This window comes from Excalfactoria chinensis, chromosome 1, assembly GCF_039878825.1.
Source record: "Excalfactoria chinensis isolate bCotChi1 chromosome 1, bCotChi1.hap2, whole genome shotgun sequence".
NCBI classification, from domain to species: domain Eukaryota; kingdom Metazoa; phylum Chordata; class Aves; order Galliformes; family Phasianidae; genus Excalfactoria; species Excalfactoria chinensis.
In genome coordinates this window covers 128,430,293-128,452,858 of record NC_092825.1, presented here as the reverse complement: position 1 = coordinate 128,452,858, position 22,566 = coordinate 128,430,293, and the positions used below count along the sequence as shown (strand labels likewise).

The following is a 22,566-nucleotide window of genomic DNA, read 5'->3' as shown; positions in this document are numbered from 1 at the left end:
ATATGCTTTACTGGTTGTTATTGTTTACTTCTTTTCCAGCTGTCGTGTAAGATTTTTACAGGCTGACTAAATAGTGTAGGAAGAGCAGCATATCTGCAGTGATGATAAGACAAAACTTATCCTCACATACATCTGTTGAGACAGACAAGACATCCTGGAGGGCAATGTTCTTGGTGGCACTGGTCCCTGCACCAATGTCACTTCATCAGAATTACGTTCTGCATCAGGGTGTGTGAAATCACACTCATGTGGCCCCATGCCACATCTTCTTCCTTTCCCTTAACTCTCAGAGGCAGTTTCTTGCTTTTACAATTTATTCCTTGCTAAAAGGCAAACGAGTTCACGAGTTATTTCTTCAGCTTGTTAATATCACTTGTGTCTCTATGGGTGGAGGACAGATTTACCCCTTCCAATAAGGAAAGGGATTAAGAAACTCAGATTTAGCAGAGTAATGGAAAGAGATTAAAGAATACAAATAATTGGTACAGGGTTTACAGCTCAGTTCTCATAGCACATGAAAGTGCTTTGGAGAGAATTTGAGAGGTCAAAATACAAAATTACTTTCCACCATGTTTCTAGTTGTCCCTTGCTGCTGTAGAAAAGCACTCCAGAGGACTATTTTCCACTTCTACTTCAAGCAGTATTGTTTCTCTCGTTACAAAACCACTACACAAAAATCTGTGGTACACCAGGTCTAATTCTGCTCTCTCTTACACTTCTGAAAAGCAATCCAACTTGAAGTGCAATAACTCTTAGATTTTACACCACCACAGAATGTGAGGATAGGGAAGAAAGGCAGAGTCCACTGTTCTGGAAGAGAAAGTGTTCAACTTTACCTAGTCAGACTCTTTCCTTTTAAACACAGTGCTGAAGCATAAAATTATTTTATTATGATTTGATATTATTATACAGCAGTAATCTTCCAAAATCCATGCTAAACTTAGTGTACAACCTCTCATAGTCCCTTGTAACTGTTTTCTATGATTCTCCAGCTACAGTAATTTCCCCATCCTCCTCTAAAGAACTTTCTTTCTGCATTTCCACACCATTGTTTACAATTACTTCAAAATGTGGTAACATGAAATAAGTGTGGAAGTCTGTGCAAAGATCAAAGAGGTCCATCATAACATTTGTTTTGTGTGCAGTTAAATCTTAGAAAAATGTAACTCCAAAAAGTCAGTGTTATAGAAGATGTGCCTCCATTACAAGCCAGCACTCACAAAGCTTGATACATGCATGGTCTGTGGCAAGGTTAAGAGAAGTGTGTTGAAGCCCAGAGACAGTCATACACAGCAGATAGACATGCATCACGACAGCTGATACATCCTTCACACCACGAGCACTCCGGGAAGAGAGCTGGGGTTACACTGACATGCACAATGTAAATCAGGACAGGATTAGATCCTTCTTGCTATAACCTGAAGCAAGAATCTCCAGAGAGAAAAGCTTTTGCAGTGCACAATAACATGTTTTTATTGGTCCAGTAAAGCACAGGAAGCATAGTAAATATTTTCAAGTGCCACCTATTGGCACTCTATCTACCATTTACACAAATAGAGCAGATGAAGGACTCTAGAAATTGGATGTCTCATCAGCTGTCTGGCCAGTGGTTGAGCAGACCTCAAAGCTCAATACTGTATCATTTTGCACACAGCATGGATATCATACCTCTCTCCTGCGCAGTTCAGAGACCTGCAAACACCAGCTAAATCTTTGTAAATCCATCTGAAGCAGGTGTAACCAGTGGAAGAGCATTCTCACTGCAAGCAGGAGAGCTAAACCCACCAGAATATCAGTTATTTAATTCTTGATCCCACAGCAAATTTCATGATATGCATCCTCTGAATGCTCCTGCTCCTTGAGCCAAGAGATTTCATGAGAGTATTAACCCTTTTCAGGAGTAAAATTGTGTATATATATGTTTCTAGAAGGTGGCAGTGGGAACCTGAAAACATGACTTCCATCAAAGTTGGAAGCAAAAAAGAAAAGTGTACATAAGATTACTTAATTTTGTTTTAAATCTTAAAGAAAGAGGCAGTTAATTAATTTGCATACTCGGGCTTGGCAGGATTGTACAAGTTGAAGGAAGAGGCCAGAATCTCACAGGAGTGCTCCAATGTAGCTGGCAAGAAATCCCAGACATTCTCACTACCCAAGCTCTGCATGCAAATTGCTTCACTGATCAGTACGTCTGATTTTTTTCTAAGGATGCATACTGATTATGGCATTGGAGCCTGGGCCATATTTGTTTTTGTTTTCTTCTTGTTCAGACACTAATGTTACTGTCACTTCATGTGACATGTCTCTATACAGCTTGCAGGGTTGAACTTGCCTAGAATGTTACAAGAAAGGATTTTAAATACTTTGAGAGAAAACAAAATGAATGCAGTGACATCAGAGAGACTCAATATAGCCATGAGTTTTTAGGGCAAATTATTAGTCTTCTACAAAAGCTCCAAACAAGATTTATATATAGCTTGCAGAACTCACAAACAATATTGAGGCTAAGGTCTTACAAACCAGTTTAGAAGAAATTATAAATCTAAGTGAACACATCTGAGAGTGAACCTTGCCGCTTTTTGGAGATCAAAACAATATTTATTACAAGAGTTATGAAACTTTGGACCCTATTATGCATTAAAGAAACCTATTTACAACCACAGAGTTAAGTCTGAATTACTGTGCTTATTCCATGCACTGCTTTTGCAAGATTTATGACTTGGTCATTTTACTGCTTCCAGAGGTGAAACTCGCCATTCATAACCACAGCAGACAAAAAAATTCTCTTCCAATCTTTTTTAATACATTCAATCAAGCTTCAGAACTATGGAGGTGAAAAAATGCTACTTTTGTTTTAGAAGAAAAAAGCTTGCATGTACTGAAAGAGATTGTGACCATATTTAGCTTTAAAAATGACAGAATTTTCAACCTGTGATTCTACGCATCATGTTCTAAGGTCCCTGAGGTGTTGGAACTCACTGTTTACACTATTGTTCTTCTAATGTAGATGTCTAGGAATCGTTTCCTGTGAAAAGCAATTGTTGCATGTCGTCTATAGTGAAAAGGGTAACATTTGTAAACTGATTTTCTTGCAGTCCGAAGAATTAACTCATTTGAATAAAATTAAGTTCAAATTTTGCCACTGAAATTTGAAAAGCATTCAGGTCAGCAACAGCTCTGCTCAAAGCCAAGGTATTCCCAATTCTTACTATCCAAAGCTACAAGACATCACATCTTTAGAGAATCAACTGGTTGTTGATATCTACAACACATAATCCCTGGACAAACAATCATTGCTTGTCTTTACAGACAGAAAATAGCCAGAATATAGAAGCCCTGGATTATAGCTAATCCAAGTAATTCACTGCTGTCTTGAAATGAATTGCAAATGTGAACCTCACATTTCCCTGGAACACCACAATAGTTGTTTTTTAAGTTCAGATGTGAGATTTCTGAGGAGAATAACTTATAGGTTCTAATTAGTGCTCATTGCATGTAAACATTGTCTGAAAGAACTCTCTGTGTTGTAGGTTCGTGTCCTCCTTGTATCACACTTTGACTCTACTAAGCTCACATATTCTCACTTTGTGGAACTAAATGTATTTCACATGGTTTTCTTTTGACAGACAGAAAATCCTCTCACAACAGGGGCAGTTGGATTTTCTAACACTGGAAATCAGGAGCTCATCAGTGCCTCAGCAGAGTCACAGACCAAACACCTTGCAGGCAACAAGCAACACTGTACATGTCTGAGCTACACTAATATTCACAACCTGAAGATCTCCCTTCAGGTAATCTTATGTCATTTCTGTTCCCTTAATGAAGGATCTTTGCTACACTAACACATGGTGTGACTCTGAAGATGGTTCCATCAGACCTGGGAGGTTCTCTCAGCATGTAAAGTCTACAGGCATGTTCTCAGAATTTCTAACTGAAATTAATCATTGCAGCCCCAAGAAAAAAATTGAAATTGGGTTCGATGAAGTCACCATTCTGTTCTGGAAAAAAAAAAAAAAAAAAAAAAAAAAAAAAAAAAAAAAAAAGTCTGCAAATGATTGTTCTGAGACAGTGAAAAGGATCATTTGAGAAATTGCTTTTTATAGAGAACAAGCATACTCAGTTTGGACACAAACAGAGAAGGACTGGTGGGAGATGCAGAAGTCAGGGATTGTCTTTGGCAGAGCAACCTTGAAATGATAGAGTTCTCTCTTCTTGGTGATTCTATGGTTCTATTGCACTCAGATGCTCAATCATATTTCTAATGGCTTGTAGTCTTTCACCTACTTAATGTCTGAAAGCATGATCTGGAGTCGTCAGAGTTTCCATGTGAAAGAAGACTCTTAGCACTAGGAAAATTGGGCAAAGCATTTGCTATTTGGATGATCTGATGTGCAAATCTGAAGTGTGTTTGAGTGCTAATCACCAAGTGTCTGGTAAATTCCTTGCTTGTCAAGTATAATCTTCTGGCTTAGAGAAGCTATCCATGGTAGAAAATGTTGATTTTGAGCCCTCAGTTTCACAAGAACAGCTTCTATACTATACTAAACTAGGGCACACAGAGAATTAGATGTTTCTTTTGGGGCACATTGGAGCAGGGAGAGGTTATCTTTATGGCTGTTAAATGTGTGTCAGAATCCCATAGCACTGTGAACCAGATCCAGCGCTGAGGTCTCCATTTTGAAGGCAGTAGAATTTATATGGTAAAGCCTTCAATATATTATTGTATGTGTTCTGTTGTTTTTCTTCTGTTGTTTGCATGGTTTCATCCTGCAGTGAGCAGAGGATGTTAATAATAATGTCAACAATCAGACAGCTCATTTCATCTAAGTACGATGTTAGTTTTATCAGAATGTTACTCGTGACAATGTCATGATCTATATCTGTCTATGTCAAACCTGAGAGAGTTTTGGAAACTGCACAAGTACGGATTACCTCTGGTTTTCTTCTGATCGGTATCATTGACCACGGAGTTTTTCTGACAGGTTTGAAAGTCTCAACAATGTACAAAACATTGTACATCCGAAGCACTGTTTTTTTCTTGGAAATGACCCTAAAGCTGATATTAGGCAACTGTTTATCTGTCTTCAGAGCCTGATTGTAAGCTTCAGGGGGCTCTAGCTTCCTGTGCATTCCTGATTAGTGTGTGTATCAGGATATCAGATGCACCCACCATGCATATAAACCTTCTAGCATGTTCCCACTTATCCTCTTTTCCCATTTTCCCACATTACTTGTTTACCTATGTCCACACTCCTGGAAGAAACAAAATTGTCGCATGGGAAAATGAAAGGCAACTTAGTAGGCATTCACAGTCTCAAAAATGAAACAGTAACAAATTACTGGACGGGTTTCTCTGACAGTGTAAATGTCATATCTTTGCAGACCTCACCTGACCTGTGGTTTTGATTTGAATCAGGCATAATGCCTCTCACTGTGTGGTTGACTTTTGAAATGGCTAATTTATTTACACTGCAACTGTGCCCTGAGCTCACTGCAAGAGAACCAGCAAGAATGCTGCCCTAGCTCTCAGGACAGGGGAGGGCTGAGAATGGCAGGAGGTCTCTGAGGTCAATTTCTCAGTGATTAAAGGCAGGCCAGAAATGAGAACAAATCTCCCAGCCACTGTTTAAATGGCCAGGTCCCATGCAGAACTGCAGATAGGACTGAATGGACAGAAAACTCTCATGCTGTCAGCAGGAGGGTTTATCTGATGTCTGTGAGGCACTGAGAAAGTTTGGCTGTACTGAAAGGAGAGTGAATGAAATCCACTAGCAAATGTGCCCTATATGGCATCTGTATGTGGCCCAGCGTAGTCATCAACACCTTTTCTGCCAGACCTGCTAAGGCATGCCCAGGGTTCCAGCAGTGAGGTTAGACTGAAGGGGATTAAAATAGGTTGAAATATATAGTGAAACCATTCTTAATGTTGGCATAATTATTTTCAGACAGAAAAAAAATGCTCTAGTAATTGTGTGAGATGTGATTCTCTGTAGAGCCAGTGTTTTAGAAGTGTGGCTCCAGATCCTCATCAAACATTTCATATGCATGTATGTCTACATCAATAATTATGAGTAATCAAGTCTGAAAGTCTGCACACTTCTACATTTACTTTTGCAAGACCATAACCAGCTTTCCCTTGGAAAGAAATGACAGCCAAATGCAAGTGATGTAGGTCTCAAGTCACATTAACTTGGGGAGCCTTGAGCACAAAAGGACCACTCACAGAGCTGTTCCTATGAGGCATCACACAGAGTTTGGCCCTTTTTACGAAACTCATTACTTAACAATACATTATTGTATTTGATTGAGCTGGCACAGACATGCTTGGCAAGGCTGCAAGAAGAATCTGTGTTGCCACGCCAAATGTTTTTCAACCTGTGTGTGCCTGTGTTCAGGTCTGATAAGGTTATCTGTTGTGCATGTGCTTCTCATTAAAAGGTTACATTCTTATATTGTCCAAACAGTCCTGAGAGAGGCTGCATTCAATACTGAAAAAGTTCATCTGAAAGGGCAAGCCTACCCTAGCCCAAGGGTAGACTGAGGTCTCCCTGCGCTACTTTGCTTATGTATCTATGATTTGTGCTTCCCTGGCTGCAGTGTTCTCCCAACTCAGTAGGAGGGTGGGACAGGGCCTCATTCAGCCTCATCTGCAGTCTATTTGGCACGGCATTTATGGAAGCAGAAATGTCATTTTGAATATTATGGGGCTTGATGAAGTGATTGAAGTGACTCCCTCATATCTCACAGGCAGGCTTTAACCACAGTACAGAAAGGAGGGCTTTGCCTTTCTCAAAGTTGTTTTGGAATGAGCCTGGACCGAATGAAGGCTGTCCATGTACACTGAGTACAAATGATGAACATGCCTATCTGCCATGTCTGACTACAGTCTGGTCTTAAAGAGAAGGCTGTACGTAGAATAAGATATTCAGCTCAGCAGTCTTTTCACCATATTTCGTATTACTTTTAATATATGTCTTATTAAAACAATGCTTTTCTGACACTGTTAGAGACTTCAGAATTTCAGCTGCCCAGTTTTTGCATGTGGCTCTCTATTGGATACTGTGTTCCTAAAAGCACGGTTCTGTCATTAGAATGGGATTCCTTAAAGACTTATGTGGTTGCAAAATGTCTAGTTTGCTAACTTTATATTACTTTTCTTGTGGTCAGGAAGAATTTTTTCCTTTACTCAAAAAATGTTCCAGTTTCTAACCAGCTTATTTTTACCTGCAGTAATGTCAATCAGTCTTCTTTCCACCATTTTGTCTTTTCTGTATATATGCGTGGAGATGCAGGGTGTGTCCTGGGTCATCCTGTCTCCTCAGATCTCTGTTTCCTTTTTTTCCCCATTATCTGTCCCTAAAAGCAATTCCCTTGCTGTCTGGAGGAGTCCCAAGTCTCTAATCAGAATTTACCCCTCCCATGCTTTCAGTGTCTTCCTCAACCATTTCTGACTGTCTCTGTCTTGGCAAAATCTCTGAATCTACTGTACCAGTTCTTACCAGGAAGGTTTTGTTTGCCAGCCTGAGGACTGGAAAATATGTGTGTTTTTTTTCTTTTTCCTCTTTATTGCTATACCCGCAGAAAACTGTTGTTAAGAAACAGCTTGTTGTTTAGGAACAGCTGCTTTTCCTAGGCAGTGATAAGAGTTTTTCCTCCTTGGTTGAGCAAGATTTTTTTTTCCACTGAAGAACTGGTACAGAACTGACTCACAAAAACCACTTCTTCTGTAAAAATTTTACATGCTGGTCCTTTGTGAGTTCTTAGCTTCAAAAGCAGGTTGTAGAGAGGAAGGAATGGTATGCTGACCAGATGCGTGGCTCTCAGTGCCACTTCTGGTCACTCTACATAAGCAGCTATAGCCGTGAAGTGCCTTACTTGACCCTAGGCTTTTTTGGCCTCCCTTCAATTATTTGGCTGAACACAAATGCCTCTCTGCCCTTCTTATTTAAAAAACTGCAACCTGTTCGCTCAGGAAGACCATTGCTTTCATTGCGGCATCAGTGGCAACAAGCTGCAGAGGAAAGTAGCTGTGTCTGTTCTGTTGCAGCCTCCTGTGATAAACCCACATGTCTGCCTGGTGTAATCTTACAGTGGCTGAAGAGTGTGGGGCAAGGACTCTTCTCACTCTGCAGAACTGATGGCATTCAGACTTACAGAGAGGCTTCATATCTCCCCCTCAAATAAGAGCTGGGCCACCAATTCATGTCTTTCATGATCCACATGTTTATGCTTGTACATAACTGTAGCAGCAGTTGCTGACCTTTGAGCACCCAGAGCCTTAGTAAAAATGCCTTCACAAGCAGCTCTCTGCACTTTCCCCTCACTGCAAGATGTGGCTTATAGCCACAATCCAACCCTTAGATTGCAAATGGCTTGGAGTGGGGATTATGCTTCTTTTTATGCTAAATAAGAGCAACCTACATTGAGCGTGCTCATTAAAAAATCGTTGTTCAACGCTGATCCCTTGGGCTATGGTTAGAGCTCCACGATATAACTTGCAAGAGACAGGTTGGATTCTTAGGCTAGCCAGGCTCAGGAAAGGATGAGCAAAACAGGGTGCTGGAAAAATAAATGCCATACCTATGGTGGAACAACAAGGCAGCCTTCAATAGAAAGTATTCTTAGCAATGTGATTCCTTAAATTAGTCTAGGAAGGATCCTAACAGGTATGAAGGAGTAACTGTTTCTGTCAACCAGAAAGATAAGTTATTAAACCAGGGTGCATCACAAATCACATTAAAATCAAATTAAACAGTACCTTATGCCGTTGCTACAAGGTATATTTCCTAGCTTTCCCTGTCCAGGAAGCCTATCCATCTATAAAGGCTGCATGAGTAGGTGGATAAGTGACACAAGAAAGAGAAAAATGACTATGTAGCTAAGCCTATTGTGCATCATATTAACTTCATAAATGGCTCTAATGATTCTGCTACGGGTAAAGCGCATGAGGGAACTGGCAGAGATAAAAGATGTTAAAGTACATAACAGTTTAAGGATGCCAGGCATAAAACAGAAGCATCACTTGAGCTGAAAGCAGAATGATGTCCTGAAGAAATCAGTGAGACTTTTTCTTATCCTAAATATTAGGAACCTTAAGAAAAGAGAACAAGTTCCCACCCATAGTTGTTTCTCCAGCCATTCTGACAACCCAGCCTTGTCTGGGCCTCTTCTTCCATAAGATGTTTCTGTGGTAGCCTGTTAATCTGGCTTATTTATCTCTATCCATCAGCATAGGAATGCATCTCAGAAAACAACTAAGGCTCAAAAAAGGAAGGAGAGAATGTGACACCTTTCTGAGGGGGCTGCCAAACCAATTGCAGTAATACCCCCCTGTATTCCCCTTAGCACAGTTTGTGGGTGATATTAGTTAGGAAAGGTTCTCTGCATCACAGTAATGGTGAGAGAGCATAATAGTTTGAGCCTCAATACTCCACCGTTGTGAGCTGAAGAAGGAAAAGAGAAACTTCTCCATTGTTAAGACTGCAAGTGTGTTACTCATTGTTGGGATACAAAAGGCTGAAGATTTAAAAAGCTGGCAGAGACACAGACATCATAGAAAAAGAATGTCTCTGCTGCAGTTAGAGTGCAAAATTAAAAGGATATGTGTGACACAAGGAGAGCTGAGGTCATTTAGAGCTGCATTTCTTTGCCTGTGGTCTGCAAAATAACAGCAATCTAACAGATACCCAGAGGTGATGCTCAGAAAGGGTCTAACTATCTAAATGACAGAAACAATTTCTCCTCTGTTTTTTCCAGTTCTTGCAGGTAAGTATGACAATGAAACAGGGAAACAAAGCAAGAAGTATCCAGAAATCCCTCAAAGTGACTCCTGGGTTCAGCAGTGGAAGTGCTGCATGGACCAGGCCGTGACTGCTCTTGGAGGAAGCCAGATCAGAAAAAAACTCAGTAACACTCAGCCCTGCAAACAATTTATCATCTCACTTTTATTTTTATTTTTATTTTTATTTTTATTTTATTTTATTTTATTTTATTTTATTTTTTTAACTTCTGAGAGGTATTATTTTCCTCCAAGAATTTTACTTGATGGATATAATTGCATATCCATGAACTCTATAGACCACCTACTGATGATCATCTGTGTTTTTAGCAACCTGTTGCCTTTATGGCATCCCTTTTCTTCATCCCTCTCAGTGAGGCAGACACGAACCCTGCTGCTTTCATGGGCCCTGACCACATGAAAGGAACTAGCACCTGTTTTACCAGAGGGCAGGTGAAGGAAAAAGTGACCCAAAGTCACAGCACTGTTCTTTTGCACCAGCACCACTGCATTAAAGACAAAGTTTGCCCCAGGCCCCACAGAGGCAGAGCCTAAGAGCAGAGGCAGTATACATGAGGGTCTCATTTGCCCAGCAGAAATTCTGTGGCTCAAAAGCTGACCAACTAGCTAAATCACTCTCTTTGCACAGGAAAACTGGCACATTACCAGCATTGTTGACCTGATGCTTGGGCAGTTTTGACAGCTGGGGCATGTAAACCGTATTGTCCTAAGAAAACAGCCTGCACAGCATATGCAGTCATGCTCTGTGTCACCGACAGCTACTTGACTTTGGACCAGCACACAGGAGATCCTGCCTCTGACTCTGAATCCAGAAGGGACATGGGGCACACACCCCATCTTCCCTCCTAGAAGCCTCAGGCACAGTCTGAAGGACTTCCTTGCTTGTGACTGTGTAGATAAGTGTTCAGACCTAAAAATACCATCAATTTGGCCTGCCATGGTACCATCTGGAGATCATTTGTAATTACTATAGCTCATGGCTTAGTGCACGCCCCTTCCAATAGCTGGAGGAGTACTACCATGAAAATGACATCTTTATTTATAGCAATGATGAGAAAGTGCTTAATTGGTTAAAAATCTGCAAAACATGGACTTGAGTTAAACAACAAAACTGAAAATAATTATCAGAAATGTATTTTAAAAATGTAATATTTTCTTCATCTGGAAGCAAAGAAGTTACTTACTAGTGAATGGCACAAGGGCAGGGTGGTGTCCTTCCCATGGAGTTCTCTTTCCCTGGAGTTTTTTTATGCCTCAAATGATAAAAGACATTTTGCTGCTGCTCAATGGGAGAAAGCAAGATTGTAGTTCAGAATATGCAGGCACAAGTGAACCAGTTTTTTCCAGCTGGAACTAGGTTGTTGCTATAGCAACATCTAAATGATAGACAGATTTTTTGAATGTGCAGTGGTCTACTGTGATAACAGAGCTTCCAGGATTTCTACCAAATAGCTTCAAACTTACTAGAGTGCAATAACACCAAATGCCACGTCTCTGAAATAACACAAGCAAACAAAAGACAGCGCAATAACAAAATCATTTTTCACCTAGCTTTCAAATGAAATCCCCCCACTTAACACATAGCATGTATATTCCTAGACAATATCTTCCTGCCAATCTCTTTTCAGTGCACTGGTGTACCAAAAGACAGACAGCATTCCGAGTTTAACACCACCTACAGACCCATTCAGTGGGTGATGTGTGTACAAGGTGTGAGTTCCTCTGGTCTTTTTTTAGGCTGCATGCTGCCTGCACGTCTCTGAGAATCCTGTTGAGTTGGTGAAGCCTCACAAGAGCACACCACTCTCTACATCACTATGTTTTGCAGCAGAGAGACCTCGAGGACTAAATGGCTGAGCACATGGTGGAACAGATATGTTCATAATCAATCAAAAGAGAAGTTACCCTGGGCCACTTCATAAAGAATAAAATGTATCTGCCTTGGCTATGTCCCCCTTGTAGACAGTGGGCACACAGTTTTCACTCAAGCAGCTTTCTCCCCTGCTCCTCCTTCCCTCTCTGCTCCAGGGGAGGAGGGTCCAGGATTTTGGTTTTCCTGGAAGAAATCCCATCCTGAGCACAGCCAGGATTCATGAGCATTGCAGAGACTGTTGGGTTGTCGCACTTCATCATCCATTACCTCTCAATGGGAGCGCTACTGCACTGTCTGCAGTCTGCATCTTACAAAGTGTGTTTAATGTCCTTTTGTCCCCAGTATCCAATCCCTCAGGAAGCTTTTCTCCCTAGGAAGCTGCTGCCAATTATATTGGTGAAATCTTTCAGTGAACTTAGCTGGATGCGTGCAAAGGCATTTTTGTCCCCACTGGCACATAGCTGTAAATTCAAGACAAGTTTTGACCTGTTAGCATGTATGAAATTTAGTCTGTACTTAAATTACCCTCAGCACACACAGATATGTAACCTAACTATTATACTGACTTCATCCTAACAAGAGACATAGAACATATATATGATAGTAGATTTAGAACAGAATCAATAAACACAAGAGTAACTTAGTTTGATTAAATGGAGTCACATACATTTAAATTTTGTTGTGTTTTTTAGTTAACTTATTACTTAAGGTTGCACTGGATGTTTTTCCTTATTGTTTACGTAGCTCATATAGCTTTGATAATGTTCTGCAACAGGGCTCAGCTAAATGAAAAGATGAACTGCCTTTATGATTCACACGGCACTCTGGATAATTAATTATTCAGCATTTGTGGCTTTGGCATGTGGTCATCAATCGTTCGAAAAATTTCACATTTGTAAACACATCTTTTGCAGCTGGTCTTATGTCAGACTTCAAAGTGACTAGTGGAGATATCAGAGAGCTATAAATGTTTTCCTTTGAAATTTACTGGTAGTACTCCAGTTTATCTCTTGTGGGAAAAATTAAGCAACAGATGTGGGAGGACAGGAGCACTAAGGAGACAGGTAAAGTATCTCGAATGGTTCTCAGATTCACTTTCCTTACCCAATTTTTATCAATATATCTTGGAATCCACTATTCTCCTTGTTCTGGTTCAGTCGGTGAGCATTTATTCTGGTGGCTTTGTGAAAAGTATGAAATGCAGATAGGAGGAAAAAAAAAAAATCCCAAAAGAATAAGCCTTATTTTTCTTATAAGATCAATAGCTCACTGACTTACAAAACAAATCTCCATCATCTGATCAAAAATTTCTCATGCTGGGGATTGAATTTTGCTACACAAGGCAGTTGGGCTGCAACTAACTGACTCCAGCACTGGACAGTCCAAGTTCATCACTACTTGGGGCTGCCTGATGTTTTGAAAGAGGCAGATATCACATTAGGAAAAAAAAAAAAAAAAAAGTAGTCTATTCATACAGTTGAGAACCAGGCAGAATTGTCTTCATGTTTCTTGAGTGATCTTCAATCTACCACTTTCTAACTTGCAAACACTTTCCATTTCAACCTGTACACTTTGTACAAAGTTAATGTCCGTCTTTATATGTAATCATATATACATATAAAATCAGACAGTGTATGCAATATCTATTCTTACAAGTGTTACAAGAAACTAAACACCACTCCTATTTTAATTACAGCATCTGTTGGTTTCCCCCAGTTGCTTTTCTAAGGAGTATACCATTACTCTTAAAATCTGATGCCAGCTACTAAGACATAGGGCCTTTTATCTGCCTTAAACACAGGCTTCAGCTATAGACCTGTTGAAGGACAGCTATCCAGAATAAGAAGGACCTCCCTAGTTGTCATGGAGCATGCAAACATCTCCACAGTCTGTTCTGGGACAGTAACTGCTGTAAGGAAGAACTTCTCCTGAGAAACCACAACAAAGAAACTACAACTTCAGCATAGGAAGTTCTGCACGAATGTGCTCAAGAACTTCTTTATGGTGAGGGTGATGGAGCACTGGAACAGACTGCCCAGGGAGGTGGTGGAGTCTCCTTTTCTGGAGATATTCAAGACCCATCTGAATGCCTACCTGTGTGACATGGTGTAGGGAGCCTGCTTTGGCAGGGGGGTTGGACTCGATGATCTCTAGAGATCCCTTCCAACCCCTATGATTCTGTGATTCTGTGATTCTGTGAAAGGTGTTTGGCTACAAGTGCACACTGCTGGCTCATGTTAAGTTTTACATCTACCAGGACCTCTAAGTCCTTCTCCTCAGGACTGCTCTCAAGGAGTTCTCCCAGTCTATACATATATCTGGAATTGTCCCAACCCAAGTGAAACACTTTGTACTTGGCCTTGTTGAACCTCATTAGGTTCTTGTGAGCCCCCTTTTCAAGTCTGTCCAGGTCTCTGAATGGTGTCCCTTTTTTACCGGTTCATCTAGATGTTGTCACCTGCACCATCCAGCTTGGTGTCATCAGCAAACTTGATGAGGGTACACTCAATCCAACTACCTAGGTCATTAATTAAGATGTCAAAGAGCATCAGCCACAAGACAGACCTTGGATGTTGCCATTTGTCACTGGCCACTGCCTGGACATAGGGCTGTTGACTACAACACTGTCTGCATCTGTCGAACTAGTTCTTTATTCACTGAATAGTCCATCCTTTAAATCCATATATCTTTAATTTAGATATAAGGATGTGGTGTGGGACCATGTCAAAGGCCTTGCACAAGTCCAGGTATCATTTGCTCTTCCTTTGTCCACTGATGCTGTCACTCCATCATAGAAAGCTATCAGATTGGTTAGGAATGATCTGCTCTTGGTGAAGCTGTGCTGTCTGTCATTAATCACCTCCTCATTTTGTATGTGCTTTAACGTAGATTCCAGAATCACCTGTTTCGTGACCTTCCCAGGCATAGACATGAGGTTTGCACACCTGTAATTTCCCAAATATTCTTTATTACTTTCTCAAAAATGTAAGTGGTATTTCCCTTGGTGATCAGGTTAAGAGAACAGAGTGTTTTGAGGGGATTCTGGGCAGGTACTGTGCAAAAGAACGTGTGGACCTATTAGAACAACAAAAATTCCATGAATACTACTGTAAGATATTTTTTGCTTATGTGGGATGGAGGTCAGAAGTTCATAGCTTGTGCTATACAAGATTTGCAGGCTTGTGTGCTCAGAAGTACTGACATACTCAGGAAGGAGAATCCAGGGGGAATACATCAATAGCACTGCTTTATGTGTTATGAAAAACCTTCAGAAAGGTTTAACATAGCTATCTAAATTAATGCAGTGAATGAGTTTCAGCATGAATTATGCAGTCATTTCCCACTCCTACTGATGCTCATGATACAGGAAAAGAAATTGCATTGCTAAATACAGAGGGAATGTGGGTCAGAGATACCTTTGCATATGTGGACTAGAGTTGGCAGAATACGTGAGCCTCGAGTCACTTTCACTCAGAAAGCCACCACTTGTTTGCTTGCCATTTAGGACTTCCCTATGTTAGAGAAAAATGTATCCTGCTACAGCTATTTCCACTAGTGCATGGTAACAATTATAATTGGATTGGGACTCAGGGAACTAAGAATGCCTTCTATACTAGCACAGCTAAAGCTGCAAGACTTGCTAATGTAAGTAAGCCTTTAAGGTGTGTTTTTCCCTAAGTGATTCCATCCAAAGCAACCCTGTCTTTCCCAGTCCTTTCGCTGCCACCTGGAGTGGAACTGAGAGAGGTAGAATTAAAAATTGAGGGGTCATAAGATGGATATGTATAACAAGCCAAAATACTCTTAGTTCCAAAACTTTAGAAATACATTTGGATTCTTTCTGAGTACCAAACTGAGTGGCTGGGCTCTGTAATAATGGTTTCATGTTACCAGTTTGATCATGGTAGCGAACACTGCTGAAACTGTATTTGTGAATAAGACCAATGGATTCTGTCTAGAAATAAATCTGTGTGAGCTTGCTAGCCCGGCCCCATCTTATTCACACCAAACTCCCTGAAATCATTTCACATACTCTCCTGCTGTCTTATTACCACTGCAAAATTGTCTGCCTGTTGTCTGAAGGACACCATTTCAGCTAGAGGCTTGCCAAGTGCACAGCGCCTCAGCATAAAGAGAACAGACAAGAGAGAATTTACTTCAAATTGAGCAAACTTAATCACACGAGGAGAACTTTTCTGGGAAATAAGATGCCCCTCTCTTGGCTTTTCCTGATTTGGAAATACTTTTTGCTTGATTTCTTTTTATATTCCTTTTAAATATGCATGCAGCAGCTCAGGGCTTGCCTTGTGACAGGTCAGAGCTACATCTACGTGGTCAGTCTAAGCCACACTCTGACAACTCCTTCACTTCCCCAGTTAACTTAAATTCAACACTGGTTTCTCACTGCTGCCTTTGGCCTAACAAGGACATGTCTGAAGAAGAGCATCCTTGAATCCTCCCTTGGTCACGCTGAGGTTGGACACAGAGACCAAATGTACCAAATGTGCATGAATTAACCACTCTGCCACCTTTCTGCCTTTCGAAGTTAAACGTGGTTGAAGCTCCAAATTCTTGGTTTTGCCAGGAAGCTTTTATTCTCATTAATCTATCCACTTTTAAAAATGCAGACAACTGTACTTTTCTTGATCAAAACACCATTAAAAAGCTATCTCTGTACCAAATTTTTTACCTATGGATGTACACCAGAAACTCTATAGACACCTACACTCTGGTATCTACAAATAGGTGTTTATAGAATCATAGAATCATAGAATTACTCAGGTTGGAAAAGACCTTGAAGATCATCAAGTCCAACCGCAGCCTAACCAGTAGCCTATCTCTTAAAAAAAAAAAACAACCACAAAAACAATACCACAACAAACCTCTGCTAAATCATATCCCTGAGTACCACATCCAAGCGGCTCTTAAACACATCCAGGGATGGCGATTCAACCACCTCCTTGGGGAGCCCATTCCAGTACCTAACCACCCTTTCTGTAAAGAAGTTCTTTCTAATATCCAACCTAAACTTGCCCTGGCGCAACTTGAGGCCATTTCCCCTCGTCCTGTCACAAGTCAGTAGTGAGAAGAGACCTGCCCCACTCTCACTGTAAGAACCTTTCAGGTACTGGAAGACAGCAATAAGGTCTCCCCTCAGCCTCCTCTTCCTCAGACTAAACAGCCCCAGCTTCCTTAGCCTCTCCTCATAGGGCTGATTCTCCAAGCCCTTAACGAGCCTCGTTGCCCTTCTCTGGACCTGCTCCAGTACCTCCATGTCCTTCTTGTGCTGAGGTGCCCAAAACTGGACACAGTACTCGAGGTGAGGCCTCACCAATGCTGAGTACAGGGGCAGGATGACTTCCTTAGTCCTGCTCACCACACCATTCCTGATACAAGCCAGGATGCCATTGGCCTTCTTGGCCACCTGGGCACACTGCTGGCTCATATTCAGCCGACTGTCCATCAGCACACCAAGGTCCCTTTCCATCAGGCAGCTTTCCAGCCACACCTCCCCAAGCCTGTAGGGTTGCCTGGGGTTGTTATGACCAAAATGCAGGACCCGACACTTGGCCCTGTTGAAACTCATTCCATTAACCTTGGCCCATCGATCAAGTCTATCCAGGTCTCTCTGTAGTGCCCTTCTCCCCTCAGGCAGATCAACACTCCCTCCCAGCTTAGTGTCGTCTGCAAACTTACTGAGGGTGCACTCAATCCCCTCATCCAAATCATCAATGAAGATGTTAAACAGAAGCGGCCCAAGCACCGAGCCCTGGGGGACGCCACTTGTGACCGGCCGCCAACTGGATTCCACTCCATTGACCACAACTCTCTGGGCCCGGCCATCCAACCAGTTCTTCACCCAGCGGAGCGTGCACCCATCCAAACCACGGGCAGCCAGCTTCTCTACCAGAATGTTATGGGGGACAGTGTCAAAGGCCTTACTGAAGTCCAGGTAGACCACGTCGACAGCCTTTCCCTCATCTACTAAGCGGGTCACCTTGTCATAGAATGAAATCAGGTTAGTCAGGCAGGATCTACCATTCATAAACCCATGCTGACTAGGCCCGATCCCATGGCTGACCTTTAGTTTGTCCATGATGATACCTGAGATTATCCTTTCCATAACCTTCCCAGGCACCGAGGTGAGACTGATGGGCCTGTAGCTGCCAGGATCATCTTTCCGGCCCTTTTTGAAGATAGGCGTCACATTTGCCAGTCTCCAATCCACCGGGACATCCCCAGTCAGCCAAGACTGCTGAAAAATTATGGACAGTGGTTTGGCGACCACATCCGCCAACTCCCTCAGAACTCTAGGGTGCAACCCATCCGGCCCCATGGACTTATAAACATTCAGCTTTCTAAGTAGGTCCAGAACCATCTCATCACGGATCACGCAAGGCTCTTTTGGTTCCCCCTTCCCGTCTACCAGTGTAGGGGGGTGCGTTCCCAGGGAGTTACAAGCATAACTATTGAAGACCGAGGCAAAGAAGGTATTAAGTACCTCAGCCTTGTCCCGATCCTCAGTGACCAAGTTGCCCTCAGAATCCAACAAGGGATGGGGATTTTCCTTAGCCTTCCTCTTGGTATTGATGTGTTTATAAAAACATTTACTATTCTCCTTAACCTTAGAAGCCAAGCTCAGTTCTATTAGTTATATTTAAGTTAGATTATATTTAAGTTAGTCAGTTATATTTAAGTTAGATCCTTAAACTCCCATTATACTCAGTGGAGAATTAGTCAATAGTGGCAGAGCACAGAGAATGAGATTCGCATCAACCTGAAATAAATACCTATGAGATTCTAAGTGGAATCACCTTTCAGACTCTATTGAGTGTGCAAAGTTAGAGAGGGAGAAAAGAACATGGCCAAATCAAACAAAACAATACAATAACTATCGAGACACTCTTCCTGACTCTAGGCAGAGAAAGCATGAATTTCCTAGCTTTTTCCCCAAAGTGTGACACCTGTTCCTAACAATAAATGATTGATTCTCAAGCCCTGCAGTGTTTAAGTGAATGGTAAAGTTTTCTGAATTCAGGGGAAGGAGATGGGGGAAGGGAGGGGAGGGGAAGAGAGAAGGGATTGTGTCTGGAGTGTTTGGAGTGAGAGTCAAAATCTGTAGCAGTCTGCACGATGCCCTAGAAATATGTGTTCGAGTCCCCAGAGTGAAAGATGATCTGCCTTGCTTCGCTTAATGTCATTCATTAGTACAAGTTTTGTTTCATTAGAATGGATGCTTCACTCCTGTATGAAAATATATTAGTAAATACATATTCATTTCCCAGACCAGCTCTTTTGTATATGTTGTTCCTAGAGACATTATTATACAAAAGCCTCTCTGAGGACTCTGAAAATATTCGGAAACAATAGATTAAGTGAGTAGAGAGAGCCCATTCCCAACAGACAGCACTCCACTCTCCCTGAAACCCCTATGGAATGTGTTTGGTGATACTGAATTTGCTGCACGTACAGACTAGGTCCACAGAAATGCTTACTGTTTGATATTGAGTCTTGCACATTTAGTAGTTTGTGCAAGCAGAGAAAAAAAAATTGATTCCTTTCTTTGCCCTGACCTCTAACCACTGAAAGCTGTGCATAGCCCTTGTGCAGGCTTAACCCCTTCAAGCAATTTCGCTGTTAGACAAAGGTGGCAAGAAGTTATTATGAAAAATAAAGCATGTATGGCCACAAATTGTTTCTTTTTTTATGATGTACAGATAATATATATATATATATTTAAAAAGGCAAAATCCAATTCTCGAAAAACTGTGGAGCTAAGGAATAAGATAAGATATTTGAAAGGGATCGAATCATCTTGTATTAGGACGCTGCTGATTTCTCAGCTAGATGTTGCTGTTCTCACCTGAGGGGTGGCTGTTGTGTGCTGCTAGTCTGTAACAAAGCAATAGCAAAGCTCAAACACCTTGCAGTATGTCAGAAATAAATGGAAAAGTTTATTTAATTGTTATCCTTTGATCCAGCTTTGAAAAAAAAAAAAAAAAAAAGGCCCCTCTCAGGTACTGCTGCATTGTGGCTTCATTCTTCCCCACATGCAGGGAGGGAAACATCATGTAGGTTTTTCAGAGATGTCAGAATGAGCATCAGTTTCTTCAGAAGAAGGTCTCTTGTTTCACAGACAAGTGCAAATAAGGGACCTGAAGTTATACTGATGTAACGGAAAGCAAGATTGCAAGTGTAATTCATATCTCTGCCTCTGAAACCACGTGACCATGAGTGAACCAGGCCATCTCTGACTTCAAAACATATTTTTTCTTCTGAAGATCAAAACCCCATGTTTGGATTTAGTATATGTAGAAGAAAAAATTGGTAACTGTGTCTGTAGACCAAAAGCCCCTTGAACAGTTATAATCTTCTTTTAACTGTGCTGGAGAAAGTAACATGGTGGGATCTTGAGTACGCCTATAGCTGCTCTGTTACAATACAATCCCAGTGGAAAATGTCTCACCAAAGTACCTGAGTCACCTCTATCCCTTACAGCTCTGTGGTACTGCCAGGGATGTGGCAAGGCACAGCTGCTACTGAAGACTTGCCAATTTCTTATGTGATACCCAGCAGCTGTTGGAAGCTGTGTGTTAAAACTCATGCTGGGATTTGAATTTCTGTATAATCTTCCCCAGGAAGGGAAAGCTGCAAAGCAGTCTTTATGTCCTCCAAGTCTCAATTTGTGCTCCTATATTAGGCAAAATTTCACTCTGGCTGTGGTAGTGCACTATGCAATACCATCTTTTTTTCGTTCATTTTCTGTGCAAAACTACATTTTGGCATCTGAACGCTCTGTCCACCAGCCTGCTCCACATACGTGTCACTTTCAGTATAAAGCACTCTGATTTTTATCTTACATGAAGATGCAAAGCATCAGAACTGTGTCTCAGTGATATGTTTTGCTTTAGGAGGGTGACAGCTTTCTCAGGACGGACAGTACCTGTGTTCCCCTACCTCAGTTGAGCAACAAACAGAGCACTTGTCTCCAGCACCATCATTAGAATTCGTGGAGATGGTTTCAGACCATTTTTCCATTTTCCGAAGACTGCTGCAAACCTCACCATTGATTTCCAGGCTGGAGATGTCAGATCTCCTTGGACAACGTGCAGAGATGAGAGAATGAGGAAGCTGCAGCTAAGCTACTGCTCCCCAGTCTAAACACATCTCTGTCAAAAAGGCTCCAAAAAACTGACAGAAATTCAGAAAAGGACATTAAAAAATATTAAAAACACAAGGGATTAATTTCTAGACAAGATTAAAAGAAATAAATATGCTTGACTGTAGCTGACTAAGGGGGAATTTGATATCTCCATACAAGAACCTGCGGGTGCAAATAAACTGAGAGTCTTTGATTTAAACAATTTAAGAAATAACAAAAGAATGTCACTGATCAAAGGAAACATAGATTAAAATCTTGGAAGCCTTTGGCTGCATTGGTTATAACCAAGCAATGGATCATAATTCTAGGAATTGATGGAAATCCTATTGTTTCTCCATTTAAAAAAAAAAAAAAAAAAAAAAAAAGAGGAACGTAAAGTTTCTCTGGTGCTGTCTGGGAATAGGCAGGTGAATAAAGTCATATATATGGACTTTTTTTCAGAGGTAGGAACAGGGTGCTCCTCTGTAACATAGGTGTAATAAAGACTGCAGGGGTTGTCTCAGAAATGTACTGCACCAATAACTGAGCCGTGTGACTCAGATGGCGTACTTATTTCCTCACCCTTCTCTCGCTACAGTTTCAGCATCTGCCTTGATGTGTCGTATTTCCTCCCTTTGCTTCCTGATAGAAGTTCCTTTGGTGTTTCTTCAGGAAATCAGGGACTGACTACTCTGGTTAACCCACATATGAGTGACTACTAGAAAAAACCTTTTAGATTTGTTAGTCCCATGCTAACAAACTCCTTTACCCAGAGCTCTGTGAAATGCACAAGCAGATTTCTGCTTCTGGGATTAATGCCAGTGCTGGTAGTTCATATTCCAGGCAGGAACTACATAGGAGGATGGATCCCCACTTCCCCAAGAGCCTCTTCAACCCTCTTTTTTTCATGTGGTATCAGAGTAACCCTGTTCAGCAAAAGGACTATGCTGGAAAGACTGCTGAAGCAAAGATGCAAGAATGGAAAGTGCACTTTGTCACGGTGAAGAAATCCAAACTGCAATAAACAGAACTTGAATTACCATATTTAGAGCATGTTATAAAACTGCTTACAACTTCTTTCTTTGATACTGATGATTGTTCAAGTTAGCAAATAACTCTAAGCTGAGGAGAGGTAAATAGGAAGAGCCATCATACAGGGAGACCTTGACAGGCTGGAAGGTTGGGCCAACAAGATGTGAATGATGTTGAATAGAAGAAAAAAAGTGAACTCCTACATCTGAGATTATTCTAATCCCAAGAAGCAATACAGGCTGGGGATGTCTAGCTCTGCTGAAAAGGGACTGGAGATCCGAACAGGGAGCGAGATGAACACATGGTAGGAGCCTGACCTTGTAGGAAGCCATAGCCTGGGCTCCTTCAGTATGAGTACAGCCAGCAGATCAAGGAAAGTGGCTATCCCATAACCCTTGGTATTTAATAGGCCACAGCTGGAACACTGTGCTCCAGTTTGGTCCCCCCTGTTCCAGAAAAACAGTGAAAAGTTGGAGAAGACACAGAAAGGGCCATGTAGTTCATGCATGAGATGATTGCAGAACCTGACATGAAGAAATTGGTTTTGCTCATCCCACAGAAAGAAAGGCACTTGGGGGCTGAGGTTGCAGTTTTCCAATACCTAAAAGCTAGTAATAAAGAAAATGGAGTTAAGCTCTTCATGGAGATGGACTTCAAGGAAATTTCTGTCTGGGTATAAGAAAAAGTAAAATGCTTCCCTGTAAGACTACTAAACACTGG

General features: G+C 41.4%; 1 protein-coding gene across 2 annotated transcripts in view; it reads left to right on the top strand.

Annotated features, from left to right (window-relative positions):
* The window catches only part of ST6GAL2 (ST6 beta-galactoside alpha-2,6-sialyltransferase 2), a 178,642-nt gene that overhangs the window by 85,843 nt on the left and 70,233 nt on the right, over window positions 1-22,566 (top strand). Inside the window, exon 3 of one of the 2 annotated variants that reach the window (XM_072360017.1) lies at window positions 3,627-3,791. The exons of the other annotated variant lie outside the window; for it this stretch is intronic. The gene's annotated coding sequence lies outside the window, so the exon portion shown is untranslated. The remainder of the gene's footprint in view (window positions 1-3,626; window positions 3,792-22,566) is intronic. 2 annotated transcript variants of the gene reach the window in all.